The sequence below is a fragment of the Phaenicophaeus curvirostris genome, chromosome 11 (genome assembly GCF_032191515.1).
Source record: "Phaenicophaeus curvirostris isolate KB17595 chromosome 11, BPBGC_Pcur_1.0, whole genome shotgun sequence".
In the NCBI taxonomy this organism is placed as follows: Eukaryota; Metazoa; Chordata; class Aves; order Cuculiformes; family Cuculidae; genus Phaenicophaeus; species Phaenicophaeus curvirostris.
The window spans coordinates 17,121,801-17,137,380 of record NC_091402.1 but is presented as its reverse complement, the minus strand read 5'-3'; the positions used below and the strand labels follow the sequence as shown (position 1 = coordinate 17,137,380).

Here is a 15,580-nt window from a genome sequence, read left to right as displayed (position 1 = left end):
ATCTTTGAAACTTTTCCACATCTGTTTAATCCTCTCCAACAGGTGTAAACCAGAACTGTGTACACAGTACTTGAGAAATGGGTGGACCAGGAATGTATGTTGTAGCTATATCAGAATCACTGCTTGGTTCTCTGTTTCTTTGTAGTGCATAACGCTTGATTTGCACTTCTAAGTTGTGTTGAGCAAATGCCACAGCTACTGCTCCTAGCAGCATTCAGCTATTTTGAATGCATGCTATACTGGGATTAACCCAATGCTGTGATTTGTTGTTGGGAGGGATTCTTCCCACTGCACCCTTTATTACCAGTTTGTCAGGGCCTGTGTGTGTGTAAGGAGTGGTAGGGTTTGTTCTGTCTGCAATGTGGTGCATACTTTTTAGACTTCTCTTTTGAATCAAATTTTATTGAACTAATTCGTTGTAGAGGATCAGGATACTGGTGATGCCTTTGGTCTTCCTCACTTTAACTGTGGTACTTCAGTGAACTTGTGTGTTTCAGTCTCTTGGTTTACTTGTATGTTTTTGTTTTGGAGCGCGTGATGTATTTTGTAATCAGAAAAATTACAGGGAATGGATCCTTAGAACTGACTATTTCTTATATGACTGTGTGTAATTGCAGGATTTTGGAGCTGGTGGTGTAGACATTCCATTCCACACCTGTTTCCAATGCAACTGTCTAATCTCCACTAAGTAATCCGGTAATGAGACCTGGATAATTGGTTATAAGCAGTTAAACTTCTAAGTCTGACTTGTTAGTCAGAGTTTTACATCTCATCCATGTAATTTGGAACTGTTTTACAAAAAGTGGGTCTTGTCTTAATTGTTTTAAAGGATGTTTTGCGTGGCAGTGTTTGTCTGGGTACAAAGAATGGGAGTTGGACCTAATAATCTGTAAGGAGAACCTTGGAAACACTTAATTTGAGAAGCCTAAGCTGATGTTCTTTCACACATTTATACGTTACTGAGAAGCAGGGAGGGAAGGAGCTTAATATAAGTAGTTAACATATGTGCTGCTCAGAACTGGGATTTTTGTTAAAGATTCTATGTATGCATTGTCCTGCTTTCTCCAAATGGTAGAAACATCCTTTTAGAAGTGTGATAAGAAAGATACACAGTCTCTCCTGGAACCCTTCAGATGCCAGAAGATTCACTTAGCATTTTAGTTGTACGTTTTCTCCCCAGTAAATATTTGTTTGACTCTCTTTGCTATTTGGCCTCTTGCTGGGTTTAACCTGACGAAGATTAAAGGCAGTGCTACAGTACAGCAAAACATGGCTAGCTCTTTGGAGCAGTGCAAAACGGCAGAGAAGGGCTGAAGGTAATCTCAGCAAATGAAGTGAAACTCCTTGCTCTAGATGCATGTCTGTTCTTTGTTTGGATTTTCCTAAACTCTGGCTCTCATGTTATCTTTTATTAGGTGGCTGTGGACAACTGTGAGCAGTGGGTACATTAATATGCAATGTTTTTCTGCTTGTGGTTTTTCAGTACAGTAAGTAGCACAAGAAGTATCCATAAGCTGTAGAGTATTTATACGAGTGGGGAAGGATTGCATGAAATAAATATATATTTTTTTTTATAAGATAGATCTCAACTTTTTCTGCTTAGCTTCACAAATCTTATGATTTTGTGTATGGCATTCACCTCATTTGGTTTGTTTAATCTCCTTTTGCCCTTGCACTTACCATTTAATTCATGTTTGTAAAGCATTTCGGATGTGTAAAGAAAGAGAGGCAAACTTATTTTTGTTTGTTATTCTTATTGGCCTTGATCTGTCTTCTTGGAGCAGTCTCCCAGTTCTGGTGCACCAAGGTCACCCCTACATGTGAGTCCACTGTAATTTCTATGCTTTTTGGCCTGTAACTCATCTCAATAAAAATCTCCACAAAGTGACAGCAGCCTGGAAAAAAAAGCCTTCCAGAATATTTTCATGGTGGGTGTTCATGATCAATTTTAAGCAGACTCTGTGGGGCTGAACAAACTGATGTCACCTGGCAAAGGTGGCAGGGGATTTCTGTTGAAGGGGATGAGGAATCAGTTTCTTGAGTTGGGATCCCTGGCTGTGTCTGTATCCTTGAGACCTGGAGAGCACTCACCTACCTTTGAAAAAGCAAACTCTGTTGAGGTCTTATCTTCAACCGAACCCTCTACTCTCTCAGTGGGAGACAAAGATTCAGTGCCCTTTACTAAATGAGTGGATATGTCATGGCAGGTGTCACCAACACTGCTTACTTTCTCCATAAAAAAGTCTTTGGGCCCCATGAGAGCTATTGCTGTGTGTGTAAGGGCTATATAAGTTTGTCTTCAGTCACTGGTGCCAGCCTCTAGCTCCCCGCTCTGGCCAGCTCTGTGGGGTACGAGGAAGAACAGCTAGTGTCAAACCAAGTTCTGGTCTCAAAAGATGTTCCCTTTCAGAAGTATCACTTGTCCCTGCCTTCGTAATTGAGCCTTACAATATTCTTTACAGTTTCCATATTTTTCCTTACCTAGTTCATTCGATTCTCAGTCCCTGCCCCTTCTGCAAACCTTTCTTCCCACAGAACCAACAGTGCTTGATGTGAGCCTACAACAGCTGTGATCTGAAGAAGCAGTTTGCCTTTGAGCCCAGTGGAGCAATATAACGAAGCACCCAGTTCATTGAGCTGTTGATTTAATCTTGTGAACACAAGAAGAATAATCCCCAGTATAGTTTTCTGAAACAGGCTGATAAGATCCATCTTAATCATCCAGATCCCTTCCCGGTTACTCCGGCTGTCTGAGGCTATGTGGACATTGTCTTTCAGGTGTCAGTGGCTCTAGCAGTCTCTCAAGGCACACAGCCTTTGGTATTTAGAGAACTGAAGGTTTTGTCTCGTGTTCATGTTAAATTTCTGAACAGGAACAAAATGTGAAAAAGAACGAACTTGAAATTGTCATCTGAACCGGTTCTGACCTCCCATCCTCTTCCTCTTTTCAGTTATTCACAGACATTAAATGTCATGCTGGGGGAGGAGGAGGCAGAACGGCATCCATAATTTCTTTTTTCTGCCAGTATCCGTTAGGGCTGAACAGCATCTAGGGGAAGCTGCCTTGCTAATGCCTCTCCATCATCTCCTGGTCTGCGGGGAGAGGTTGCTTTGTTGTTGCCATTGGCCAACTCGCAAGCTGACTTCCAGTGCCCTGTGCTCAATTCACCCATTTAATGGCTGTTTCGCTGAAAGCTTGTAAAGTTTAGTAGTTAATATTGCCTCAGCACACCAGCTTTTAGAGATCAGATAAATTGATTGGTAATTTGATGAACTCAAAGAACATCTATAATAGGGTAAATAAAATGTGTTAGATGTCAGCACTGCCTCTCTGCCTTCTCTGCGGTGTGTATGTTCTCTCTTCAATATGTGTTGACTGATGTACAGTACTTACATCAAATTACAAGCAGCCTCTATGCAAACAGCAGCTAAGTGTTTGCTTCCTCCTCAGTGTGCCCGTTTAGCTAGAGATGCATTTGCAGTCTGTGTGCTGAAGGGTGAACTGTCAGAGCCATACAGCGAGTTTGTTTCCCTGGCATTTAGAGCACCTTCACAGAGGGAGAGAATGATGCTTATGGGCTGCTTCATCTTGGAGGAATCCATCCTCAGGCTCGACTTGTGAAATAAATGTGGCAATGTGTGGTTTGAACTCAGTGCCTTAACGCTGAATTTAGCAGCTGAATTTAGATAACAATCTGGTATCTGGTCTTATCAGTGTATCACTATGAAGACTTGTTAAAGGCAGAACAAAAAGACCTAGAATGTGATCTTGTCTCTTTGTTGGAACTTAACACCAGAGTATTTGTCAAGTCTAGTCCAAAAAGAGCAAAACAAGTGCTGCTTTTGTCTTACTTTTGAGAGCTTTCCCTATTATATAATATTTCTCGTATCCTCCCCTGCCGTTTTTAATTTAACCCTATTCTCCCTTCATTTCATTCATTTTCTTATTGCCTAATAGTTTAAATTTGTTTTCTGCCTCTCTGTGCTGTTTATGTGCTTGTTTGCAAGCAGAATGTTATTTATAAAAGTATGTATATAGAGCTAGCACTGTTACCAGTAAAACCAGCGCTGGTTTTCTAAAGGAAAGCAGTGCTTGTGTGCACATACATATACGCGCACATGCACACTGTCTCTCTCCTATTTTTACTGTGATGTAGTTGTACCTTAGCACCAGCTACATTATCCTGCTGCAATAAATACCAGTGCTGCCTGTTATTTCCGTGTAATTCTCCAACCAGTGTACAATTAATTTTTGGCCCTGTTATTGCAGTATTGGCTATTTTATGAAACTGCAGGGAAGTTAGCACAGCGAATTGATTAAATATGTTCCAGACCTTAGGCTGGAGTCTGTGTTTGTCTGCTGGGATTTGGATGATTGAAGCTTGTGCTCCTCTTGGGATATTCCACATTTAGACTTAGTCTTGGAAATTGTTTCAGGTAGACAGAACTTGCCTGTATGTGTGGAATCTCCTTGCATAAGAGCCTGACTTTGGGGAATCTGAGATTTCTTTTTCAGCCTGCAGTGGTCTTGCCACATGCGGCAGGAAAAAATGCATCACTATTGTGACTTAAAAATAAAGCCAAGGCTTGGGCTCATTTTGAAAAGGTCCTTAGCCTTCTGGCTCTGCCCTTGCAGAATGTGCTGTCATCATGTTAATGGAAAATATGGCTAATAATTACTCCACAAATTGGGCAGACTCCACAGAACATCTCAAATTTGTGCTGCATTAAGTAGTCCAGAGATCAGACTTTAAAAAGGGACTACTCTGCACTTACAGAGGCTGTACCTTCTGAAGTGAGTGTGTTTACTAGTTTATTGTGGGTGTGTTAAATACATGTTTCATGACAGCCTAGGGCCACTTCTCTGAAGGTTTTTCCCCATCTGCCAGTCATTTCAAAGAAACACAAATAAAAAAGCCATTCCAATTTCTTGAACATATAATGCATGTTCCCAGGAGACCAGAGTGACTTAGAAGTAGCTTGTAAATAACATGTTTTAATGTTCTTAAATATATGTGCACTATCAGGGTTGCCGTGAGGTCTTGAGCTACTGCAAGTGGTATTTGCTTTATCTGTCACAGACTCTTCTGATTCCAGGATGATGAGTAGTGGGCTTTTTGTTTGCTTGGATTTGGGGTTAGCTGGTGGTTTGGCTCTATACTGTGCTGCACCAGGACAGATTATAATTGCAGTTTACCATTAAACACCTTGACTCAAGTGAGGATTGCCTGACTCACCTGTTTGCAGTTCAGCCCCACTGTAAGTAAACATATCACAATGACTGAATCTGTGGTGTTTTTTTAAGTAAAAATGCATTTAATGGTCTGGGAGTTGAATCCTACCAAATGTGAAGAGGAGAGTTTTGCCCTGGTAGATATTCATTCACCAGTGAAGCAGAGTAGCCATCAGATAGAAGATGCTACCCTGTGCAGAGTACAGCGACAGCAAGAAGTGGCCAAGACGCCGTGTAATCTCTGTCAGTCTCCAAAGGGCCACAGAGGAGCAAGAGATGGGCAAAGGAAATGTGGGAGCCGAGATAAAACTCTAAGCCTCTAATTTAAGAAGGCTTGTAATAACTAGGTTATTTTAAGAGAAGAGCTAGCTTTCCTTTTCCTTCACAATTATTGCATTTCAGGTCTTTCTGTAAGGAAAAAAAGGCTTAATTCCTTCTCCTTCCTTCTCCCTCCTCGTTTTTCTGAACAGAAGCCAAATTTTTGCTTGTAAAATTTCAAGCTGCAAAGTTGCTGTGAGCTCGTATGCTTGGGTCAGTTGAGGAGCACCTGTATTTTATTTTTTTACCCTAGAGATGTCGTATGATGTATTGGATAGTATTCAGAAATCATCTAATTTGCCCTGACATGCAGCAAGCCTTGAACTGGCTGGACTGTGGCTCTTGAAACAGAGAAGACGACTCATGCAGGTGTGGAAAAAAAATGCTGTAGTGTGTGCCTGCCTGGGCGTGTATGTAAGTTTAACTTCATTCTTCATAATAGTTGTACATACAGCAAAATCTCCTTTGGCTGTTCAGGGGATTAAGTGTAGTGTATGAGACCTTTCAACTTTAGATTATTTGTTCTGATACAGCTTCTGTTAGCAGCAGCAGAAAGCCATTGCTTCCTGATGGCTAATCACTCATTTGTATGATGCTGAGATAATAACTCTTCCTCCAGTTAGAGGCAAGAGTTTGTCGCAGGAAGAACAAAAGCAATAATAATCGTGTTCGAGCTGTTGATTTCTGTGATAGGCAAAGAGCATCGCGGTGAGGAACAAGGGGTTTGTCCTTGCCAGGTGAAAACAGGGCAATGCTGGGTTATAAGTTTGTTGTGTGTTCACTTTTGTGCAGAGAGAATTTGGCTCCGGATCTGCTGGAGGTTTGTTTTTTTGTTTTTTTTTTCCTTCCTGTTGTTCTTCAGCAAAAGTATAGTTCTGTCTGTCCGTTGTGTTCTCATTGTCTGATTTCTGGGCTTGAGCTGTTACCAGTTGAAGGGCTATAGGATTTTTTTGTGTGGTCTTGTCCAGTTGATAGAGGTGAAAAATGACTATTTTTTTTCATGAGCCTTAAAAATCCACTTAGAACACTGTTTCCCAAGTTTGTTTTTTTGTTACAAAGTTTATCAGCTGCAGCAACAAACCACAGATATTTATGATGCTGTATGCCAAAAAATTTCTTTTGGAATCTACTTCTCTCTCTTCCTTGTTTAGTCCCAAAGTCAAGGCCACTTGTTTGCATGTAGTTAGAGATGCCATTCAGAGATTAAAATCTGAGAATAGATATAGCTTACATCTATGGGTGTATGGTACAACATCCACATGACATTCTTCCATTTATGTTCCTGAGATGCCTTGGCAGCAAGGCTTTGAAGGATTTTTCTGATTTAACGTTAATAAGTAAGTGTTCCTATTATTCTGTAATGGGCTGAAAGCGAGGAAAGCCTTGTTCTCTTTCCTCTGCCTGATTTCGGTAAGGAAAATGCAATAGTAAGCTGATGGTGACCAAACGTTATTGAAGGCACCAGGGTTGTGACAGACATCAACTGTGAAGGAGTGGTCGCTGCTGGAGTATTGGAATGAAGCGTTGGTGTGGTTGCCTCTGCTCTCTGTGGGTGTTTGATTTCCATGTTAGTGTCTATGTCTCAATAACCTCGCTGTGAAAATGGTTCTCTCCACCTGATTGATGGTCCGTGGTCCTTCTGGGCTTGTCTTTGGAGACTTCACAAGCTCTTTGCCAACTACAAATGTCTCTTCAGTGCTTTGTCCTCTTCAGAGGAGGTAAATCTGCTTCATTGAAAACTGTGTGAAGAGATGATCTCTAAAAGCAGAGAGAATGAGTCTGTCAAATGATGGAAAGGAAATTGCTTACAAATATTTTCCGATTTCTTTTCTCATCACTTTTACCATCCCTTCTCCTTTGTCCTCCTTGGCTTTTTTTCTCTTAAGATAAACATCATATTTACTTTCTGTTTACCATGTGGAGAATTTCAATCCATTTTGAATAGCAAAATAAATATAAAAAGATACCAATGTTTTTTTTCTCTGGAATAACTGATGCCTTGCAGGGAGACCTGGAGGTTATGAGACAGTGGTATTGTAAAGGCAGGCCAAAAGAATGTGTTAAACCATTTTCTTTTTTGTTTTTGTTTTTTTTGGGTTTTTTTTGTCATCAGTGTTTCATCTTATATTTTACTTTCCTTTTTAAGTACTAATCAATACTTCTTAGTAGAAATAACTCAATAACGTTTTTTTTCGGGATGTATAATAAATACATTGTTGCTTTATAATGTTTGCCCAAGTATGACTAAAGAAGGGGAATGTCATCAAGTTGTCCTTTTAAACCTACTTTTGAGCTGTGAAGCTGCAAACTTTTTCCAGGTATTCATTAACTGAGGTTTCTAGCTCACTGGATGATAAGTGAACATTGTCTTCATTTAAAAAAGTGAGACCCTAATGCTTAAGGTTAGTATTTTCTATAATAGCTTTTGTTACTTCACTTTTTGGTTGTCAGGGTATGGTATATTTCTTCAGCTGTGCTGATTACCCATAAGTTGAGCTTGGAGTTTTGAATAATGAGCTCGTGATCATCTCCAGACAGAGCTGTGAGCCAGCGGGCACTTCTGAAAGTATGGATTCGTCTGTGTCATTAACTGTGTACAGTGACCTGTAAAGTCCTAGCGGTCTTTTTTGCTGTAATCATTAAACCAGCCTCTCCTACAGGATAAAATGGGAAGACAAGCTGCAAGTGCGGTGAGAGAACCCTGGCTGAAAATACAAATATCTTCAGAAAATGCTCTGGGAGCAATAATAATAAAGAGAAAGTATGGTGGCAAAATAAATTGCTGCTGATGTAATTTTTCTTCTTCTCCCAAGTTTGCCTCTAGTATGGCATTTTTTCTCCCTTCGATAAATAAACGCAAAGATGGGAATCACTGCCAAAATCTGTCACATTTCTGGAACTTTCAGCCCCTGATTATTCACATTAAGCCTCCCCCCCCAGCAGTACTGTATTCTGAATATGTACACCCACCATTCTGTCAGATCTGTGCAGTCTGTGTCTGGTTCATCTTCTGTGTCTTTGATGTGCTCCATAACGTAGGCAAAGAGAGGTCTGATAGTCTCTCTGAAAACCTGACAGTTTGTGTGACAATCTGTCCATGAATCCACAGGCTCCTTGTCAACCAAATGAGCCTTTGAATATCGGAGGCTTTCGGAACAGTGCTTGCAGCGTTGCATATGCACTAAGGGGAGAGTACAACAGGCTTCCTTGTAACCTGAGAGATGCCTGCATTTTCCTTAATCATTCCAGGGACATCTCATCATTGCTTGTTGGCTAGTTCTCAGCCCCACACATGTCGGGGTTATTTAGCAAAGCTTGATTTACTGGGAACTGCACATGGAGAATAATTTGCAGTTAGAGGTAGAGGAAAAACCCCTTGGAGGGGGTGGAACGTGCAGGCTTTGGTATGCTTCTGGTTTTCAGAGTGTGTGTGTTTGTTTCTTGTAGTGACTCTTCCTTGCAGTTTCCTTTATCCATGCAAGTGTGGATGTGATGCATTTCCTTCAGTATTCTCCAGTCTTCTTGCATATCCTTATGCCTTGGGTCCCTCCTATTCTGGCTTCCTCTGGGAATCCGGTGAATTGCATTCCTTAGCTACCTGTTGTAGAAAAGAATAGGGTCATGGATATGATTTAGATTTTAAAAGTTGAGACAGAAACTGTTAACTGGGCCAGCTGCTGCAGTTTATAAATGGGGCTTGGGGATATTCTCAGCAGAGAAAGCTGGGAATTTTAGCTGCAGCATGCCCATCCGAGGTAGTGGGAGTTCTGTTGGAGGCTCTGTCAAATACCAGCTTTGGCATGATGGCATCAAACCTTAGCTATAATATTTCTCCCTTCCTGAAATAAGCTTCTGTGATGGGTCTGACAGGGGAATGTGCTTAGTATCTTTTTTAATACATGACAGGAACTTGATGACTGCCAATTTTCTGTTCTTGTCTTTTTTTCTTTTTTTTTTCTCCCCCTCTGAGGTGCTGGTCAGCCTCCCAGTGAAACTTTTAGCTGCCTACCTTGGTGCTCATTATGTTCTGGCATTTCCCTTCTTACTCTCTTCTTCCCTTCCCTCAGCGCTGGTTCTCTGCACGTTTGTCACTCCCTTGGACAATGACCAGCTGTCTAAGGCAACATGTTGTGTCTGGGAGCTCATCCTGTTTGTGTGGTGGGTTGGCTGAGAGGACCCAGGTATCACTACGGGACTAGCTGTGCAGCTGTTGGGCGCAGGGCTTTAGCAGGTGAAGCTGTGCCTTTAAAGTCGTGGGCACCGTTATCTGTGCAGTTCAGCCAGGTGTAGGTCTGCTCTGAAGCAAACACTGAGAACCCTTGATGTTTAATCAATGCCTGGGAAGCCTCTTTACCTGCGCTTGTCAGGTATAATTGATTTGGGCATTTACTGTGAATTCCTCAACTAAGACTTCTCTCTGCTTTACTAAACTTCCAGCTAGGAGGATAGTGGAGTGATACTCTCCTGTAACAGTTCTAGCTTTAATCGGGGCCTTTCACGTTGCTGTTGCTGTCCTCATCTGAAAGCCTCGATTGCCTGCTGGCATTTTATGGCCTTTCTCTTTGAAGGTGCTTTTACTTTCCAGAATTTGTGTTTAAAGCCTTGCTGATGTTCTGTTTGACTCTTTCAGAATGGTCTATTTAAAGCAACTTCATATAAGCAAAGTGTTTAATTATTTCTGTGTTTGTTTTTTTTTCCTTCTTCCTCTTTCAATCACCTTTGTAATCAGAATTTCTTTGTTGTTGACTGTCTTCCTGAGTTGATGATAACATGAAGATTTCCTGCATGTTTCCTGCATTATCTTTCTGTGGGGTACCTGTTTTATTTGGGTTCTTCCCAGGGTACCATCATATATATAGCCAGTCTGACTCTGGCACGTGACCTTGGTCTGGGTCTGTAAACCCATGTTCACCCAGGTGAAGTATCTTGGTGTGGGACCTGGTTCTGGGAAGCCCTGGGGTAAGTAGTTTTGACTCACTGTGTGCTGTAGGGGCTGTAGCTTAACCTTTTTGTGCCTAGCATGTTATCCACAGGAATAAACTCAGCTGTGATCCTTTTCCCCAGCTCTGCCTCCCTCAAGTTTTGTGGAGATTGGTATTTTGTAGGGTTCTAGCTTTGAGAAGCTCTCTAGATGTGCTACAGAATTAATATTTTGCTTTCAACTCGGGATAATACTGCATTTATGAGGAGATCTGTTCAAACAGAAATGCACTTCTGCCCATGACTAGTTTAACTTTCCTGTGTTGTTACTGTGGACATTGTTCTTTTTCTGTCTTCTCTGAATCTTAATCCAAAATTTATGATCTCAGAGCTTATTGCCAAAGGAAAGAAAGGAATGACACAAATTCAATGCTCGTTTCATTATTGGTCTCAGTGGGAGGAGTGGATGAACCCACACATGAACAGTGAACAACAGAGCTGTGTTTAGAAGTTGGCTTTGGCTGAAAAAAATCTTTTTTCTGTATCAGCAAGCTGTTTGTAGTTACTCGCATCTTTCTACTATTACCTTTTGAGAAATAAACATTCGAGTTTGCATAAAAGCAGTTTAACCCTTGACTTCTGTGCTCTGATGGTATGTTTTATGTTCGTATTTCTCTTTTTAATTGGCTTCTGTGTATGTGCGCTTGTGCTTGATAGGAAGGAGAAAATGTGAATGATCTCTTAAAGCTAAATGCTAGCTGATACCAACAAACAGGCTGAGCAGGAGATCAAGAGGAGCAAGCTCAGGTGGTGAAGAGGTCGCTTCTTGGGGTACATCCTGAAATTCCCAGACTCCCTGGTTTGGACCGCTGCTGATAGCAGGGATGGTGTGGGTTGAGTTTAACAGATCCAAACAGTTGTCTAGTGAACAGCTCAGTTCCCCTCATCTAACTCTGTCCCTGTGGGAGGGGTGCAGGTGGATGGGGTAATTTTTCAGGTCTGTTAGGAGCCATGCGCGTGGAACCTCTGAGCAAGAAGAATAAACAACGTGGTTTGCAGCACACGTGATCCAGTGGCGCAGGGAGGTGTGTGGTGCCTGAAGGTACCTTTGCTTCCTTTAGGCAGGGCTGTGAGCAAGGGTGGTTCCCAAAGCCTGCCCTGCTGAGTGTGTTCCTGTGGCTTCCCACTGTTCCTTGAGGCAGCAGCGGATTCCAGGGCGCGTGTGTATTCCCCTTGCCCAGGTGTGGGTGGGCTGACGGCAGTCGTACTTCTTCATCAAGGCAGTATGAAATCTTATTTCTGGCTTCAGATGCAGTTGGAAGAAAGAATTTTAATATCTCCCAGTTGAAATTCGATAGATGCACAATAACCTCTGCTTTGCTTTCCTGTTTCTCTCCCGAATTTATGGTGTTTCCTACTGCGTATTCTCTCCTGCGTACGGCACTGGCTCTCGTGCTCGTTCTGGCTCAAGTGGGGCTTGAAGCAGGAGGTTTGCTGGAAGCGGGTGGGTGCGGATGTTGGGAGAGGGGATCGAAGCAATGTGTCTGTCAGGTGCGAGGCAGGTTGTACCATCTAATCCCCCGGCTGTCGTCTGCAGCATTCGTCAGGCCTCTGCTGGCCGTCTCCGTTTCATCAGGGCTATCACTAGCGTTCATCTAGGCTGGCAGCATTTCAACAGCTGTTAATCCTCTTTGTATCTTTAAGCACTGTGACCACTGACAAGCTTCTATACTCTGAGGTGTCAAAATATCTTAAGATAGCTGTGGTGATGGTGGCTGGTTTGTTTTCTTCTTAATCCAGACGCTTTCTGATCTATTGACCCACACTGAACCTGATGGAGGAATCTGTGTCCCACTGTCAGGTTGTTGCTGCTGCTTGATGTTCACAAAGAATTTTGCTTAAAATCTAATTAATTTCTAGTTCCTCATGCTCTCATTGCTTGGTTTTCTGGTTTATGTGTTACTTCAAGTAGTGCATGTTTCACTGAAGTTGTAAGGAATGTTGTTTAATGTCAGTGTGAGAATGAGCTGGCAGGGTTTTCTCTTTATGCTTCAATTACTTTCCTTCCTGAAATAACCCTGAGAGCTCCATATTCTGCTGCATTGTTTTCTTACTTTCTTTGCTATATGTTGTGGAAAGGGCCTGGGCAGTGTAGTGAGGTGTAGTAGTGAGTGTTGGAGTTTGTGTCTTTGCAGCCAAGAAGGAATGCTGAATTATAATTGCTCCAAATTTAGCTCTGAGTTTTAAAATTGTTTCCTTTTGGAAGGGGAATTTTTAGTGCAAGGGTGTTTTGGAAAGAGTGAGGAGCAAAGGTATAGCAGCAAATCTGTTGTAGAAAAGCAGCAGGGTAGAGGAAAGTGGTTCTGTTGGTCTTTAGGCTCTAGTTATGTATTTTTATAACATCTCAGTGTTTTTATTATTTGCTATGAACCATCATTTAATAGCAGGGTAAAATCTTTCAAACTAACATTTCTTTGTTTAGTTTGTTTGTCCTCTCTGGAGAGCTCTCTCCCCATATGACAAAGTTCTCGTGTTCTGAAGTTTGCTCCCCTAAGGCTCAGCTTTATTGAGAGAAGTGAAACATTTTAGGTGGTTCATTCATTCTTTCTGTGGCTTCTGTTATTGGAGCCCTTACGGTGTCCTTTGGTCATGTTTTTAAACTTATTTCTGCAACTAAGACTGCCAGGAGCTTTATTTAATAATAGTTGAAGTCTCATGTTCAACTTTTTCTTTGTGAGCTACCATTTTATCTCCAGCATCAAATATTACAAGAGTAAATTAAAAGCAGTGTTGATGTCATGTAATTTTGTGTTCAATGTTCTCTCTTTTAGTGGCAACTGAATATAATTTGATGGAGTTAAAGGATTTAACTAAGGCTACAGGCATTTTGGACTTTATTTCAAGTGCAAATACCACACCTTGATCCTGCTGCGTACCCCCTGTGTGTGGGCAGCTCTGCTCAAGTCGTGGGAAGTGCAGAGGTGTTTCCTAGCCTGGTTCCTCATTTGCAACCTTAATATAAAGTCCCAGGGTTTTGTAGGCCCTTGGAACATTATGCCCTGATGCAGTGTGGTAGGGTAAAATACAGAAATTGAAGCAGATCTTGGATCTGAAGTTGTATGGATGAGGATACTTGGAAAAATATTCCCTGTAAGTTGAAGTCCCAAATTATGGAACCTGCTATGACTGTGCCAGTGCTGAAAGGTCTGTTTGTTGCTTATTTAGTCCACATTTAGGACAAGGGTGAACACAGCTTTCCCAAGGTACAAAAGGGCCTGGAGGCCAAAGAAAACCTGTTTAACAAGTTTGCTTGTTGAACTAACTCAGTTTTAAATGGTTAAACTCTGTTTTTCTTGCTTGAGGAAGCATTTAAAGATACTGATTCATAGCATTGGAAATGCCGCTTCATTGGTTTTTAGGGTTTTTGAGGGGAGTGGGGAGAGAAGGTGGCAGAGAGGCCTGATCCAAAGGCAAAAGGCCCAGGTGGATCACGTGCAAACATGTTTCCTTTTAAATTTTAAAATTCAGCAGCTTTCATCTTCAGGTTGTAGGTCTTTTTTGCCCCTTCTTGATGTTCGCATTGTGCCATGAGCATTGTGGTTTCTTTGAGGCCAAGTCTTTCCTCCTTTCTCTCAGTGAGATTCTTGCCTCTTTGTTCAGGTTCTCGCTTGCCTGCTTTTCATTAGCTTTAGGGTCCACAGCTATTTCATACCAGTTTCTTTCCCAGCTATTTTGGTCCACATTTGCAGCTGACGTTGTTGAAGATGAGGCTTACCATACTCCTGGGCAGTTGTACTCTCTCTAATAGACTAGGCAAGGTTGTACCACAACCGCTTTAATCGACAGTGCAATCAGCAAATGAATCTGTTGGCTTTTTTCCTCTTCTTTGGGTGGGTTAAATGCCAACCTCATGCTGGGTCTCACGTACAACATATTTGTTCCTGTTTTCCACTCCTGCTGCTGTTTCACTGCAGAGTGCTGCAGGCTAATAGTATCTGACGGGGCTACTTCCTATTGCCTGAAAAATGTTTAATTTTACTACCTTGCTTTCTCTCTTTCCCACTTTCTCTCATTTTGATCTCTCAAATCCGGTCCCTTTGAGAAATCAAGCAGTATGAAATATGAAAATTGCTTGGGTAGTAATTGGAGAAATAGTGAGACTTATGAAACCCGTGGAGATAACGCTTACATCTACTTATTCACGTTATTTAATTTTTAATGGCAAATTTAATTAATGAAGCACAGGTCTGGTGGTTTCATGTGTGAATAAGTAACAGCAGGGAGCTGGAAGTCGCGAGGTCTGTTTACAGGACAGAGGAAAAGGCTACATTAAAAGCTGAACTTTTCATTATAGGAAGGAGTAAAACGGGTTTAATAGCATAGAAGTTTGACCATTATGTAACAAGTAAGTAAATGAAAGCTTTAATGACAATTTTCTGGCAAAATACTTTTTGAAGTGGTTACTCATCCATGATTTCTCAGTTTAAGTCTTCTCCTAGGTCAAAGTTTGAAAAAGCAAAGTCTGTTCTGTGGGTTTTTCAGTATGTGACATAAATTCAGGCACCAGAGATAAAACGCTTGAATATAGCACCTTGAAGCCTGGGCTCTGAAAACCTGTATAAACCTTCCAATTAGCGAAGCTTCACACAACTTCAGTGATACAGGCAGCTGTTATCCATCGCTTACAGATGGAAAATGGTGACTTGCCCAAGATTGCACAAGTGGCAGAACCACTAATAGAACTTGAGTTATATCTGTCCTTTCCTTTTTCTAACCACTGAACAATATGTGTCGTCTCATCATGCGCAGGACCACAGCTGCATTTATGGGAAAATAAATGAAGAGCAGCAAGAATAGTATTCTATATAAAATGACCAAATTTGGGGAGAGACGAGATAGCAGCTAGAACTGGCCCTAAATGAATAGCTGTCCTCGCTTTCAATACTGTCTTGTCACTTTTTTGATTGATTATTGCGTATTTTCTGCATGTGCCTTTTCAGAGTAAGGGCCTTGCAGATGAAGCAATTGCAGCTATTTCAGTATAAAGTCCAGAGGCTTTACCTAAGGCAGCTTTATCAGCAGTTTAGTAACACAAGATCTTCCAGCAAA

General features: G+C 41.5%; 1 protein-coding gene across 2 annotated transcripts in view; it reads left to right on the top strand.

Moving 5' to 3' along the window:
* Positions 1–15,580, top strand: part of CHCHD6 (coiled-coil-helix-coiled-coil-helix domain containing 6) — a 110,604-nt gene that overhangs the window by 40,484 nt on the left and 54,540 nt on the right. The gene's annotated exons all lie outside the window — the stretch shown is intronic.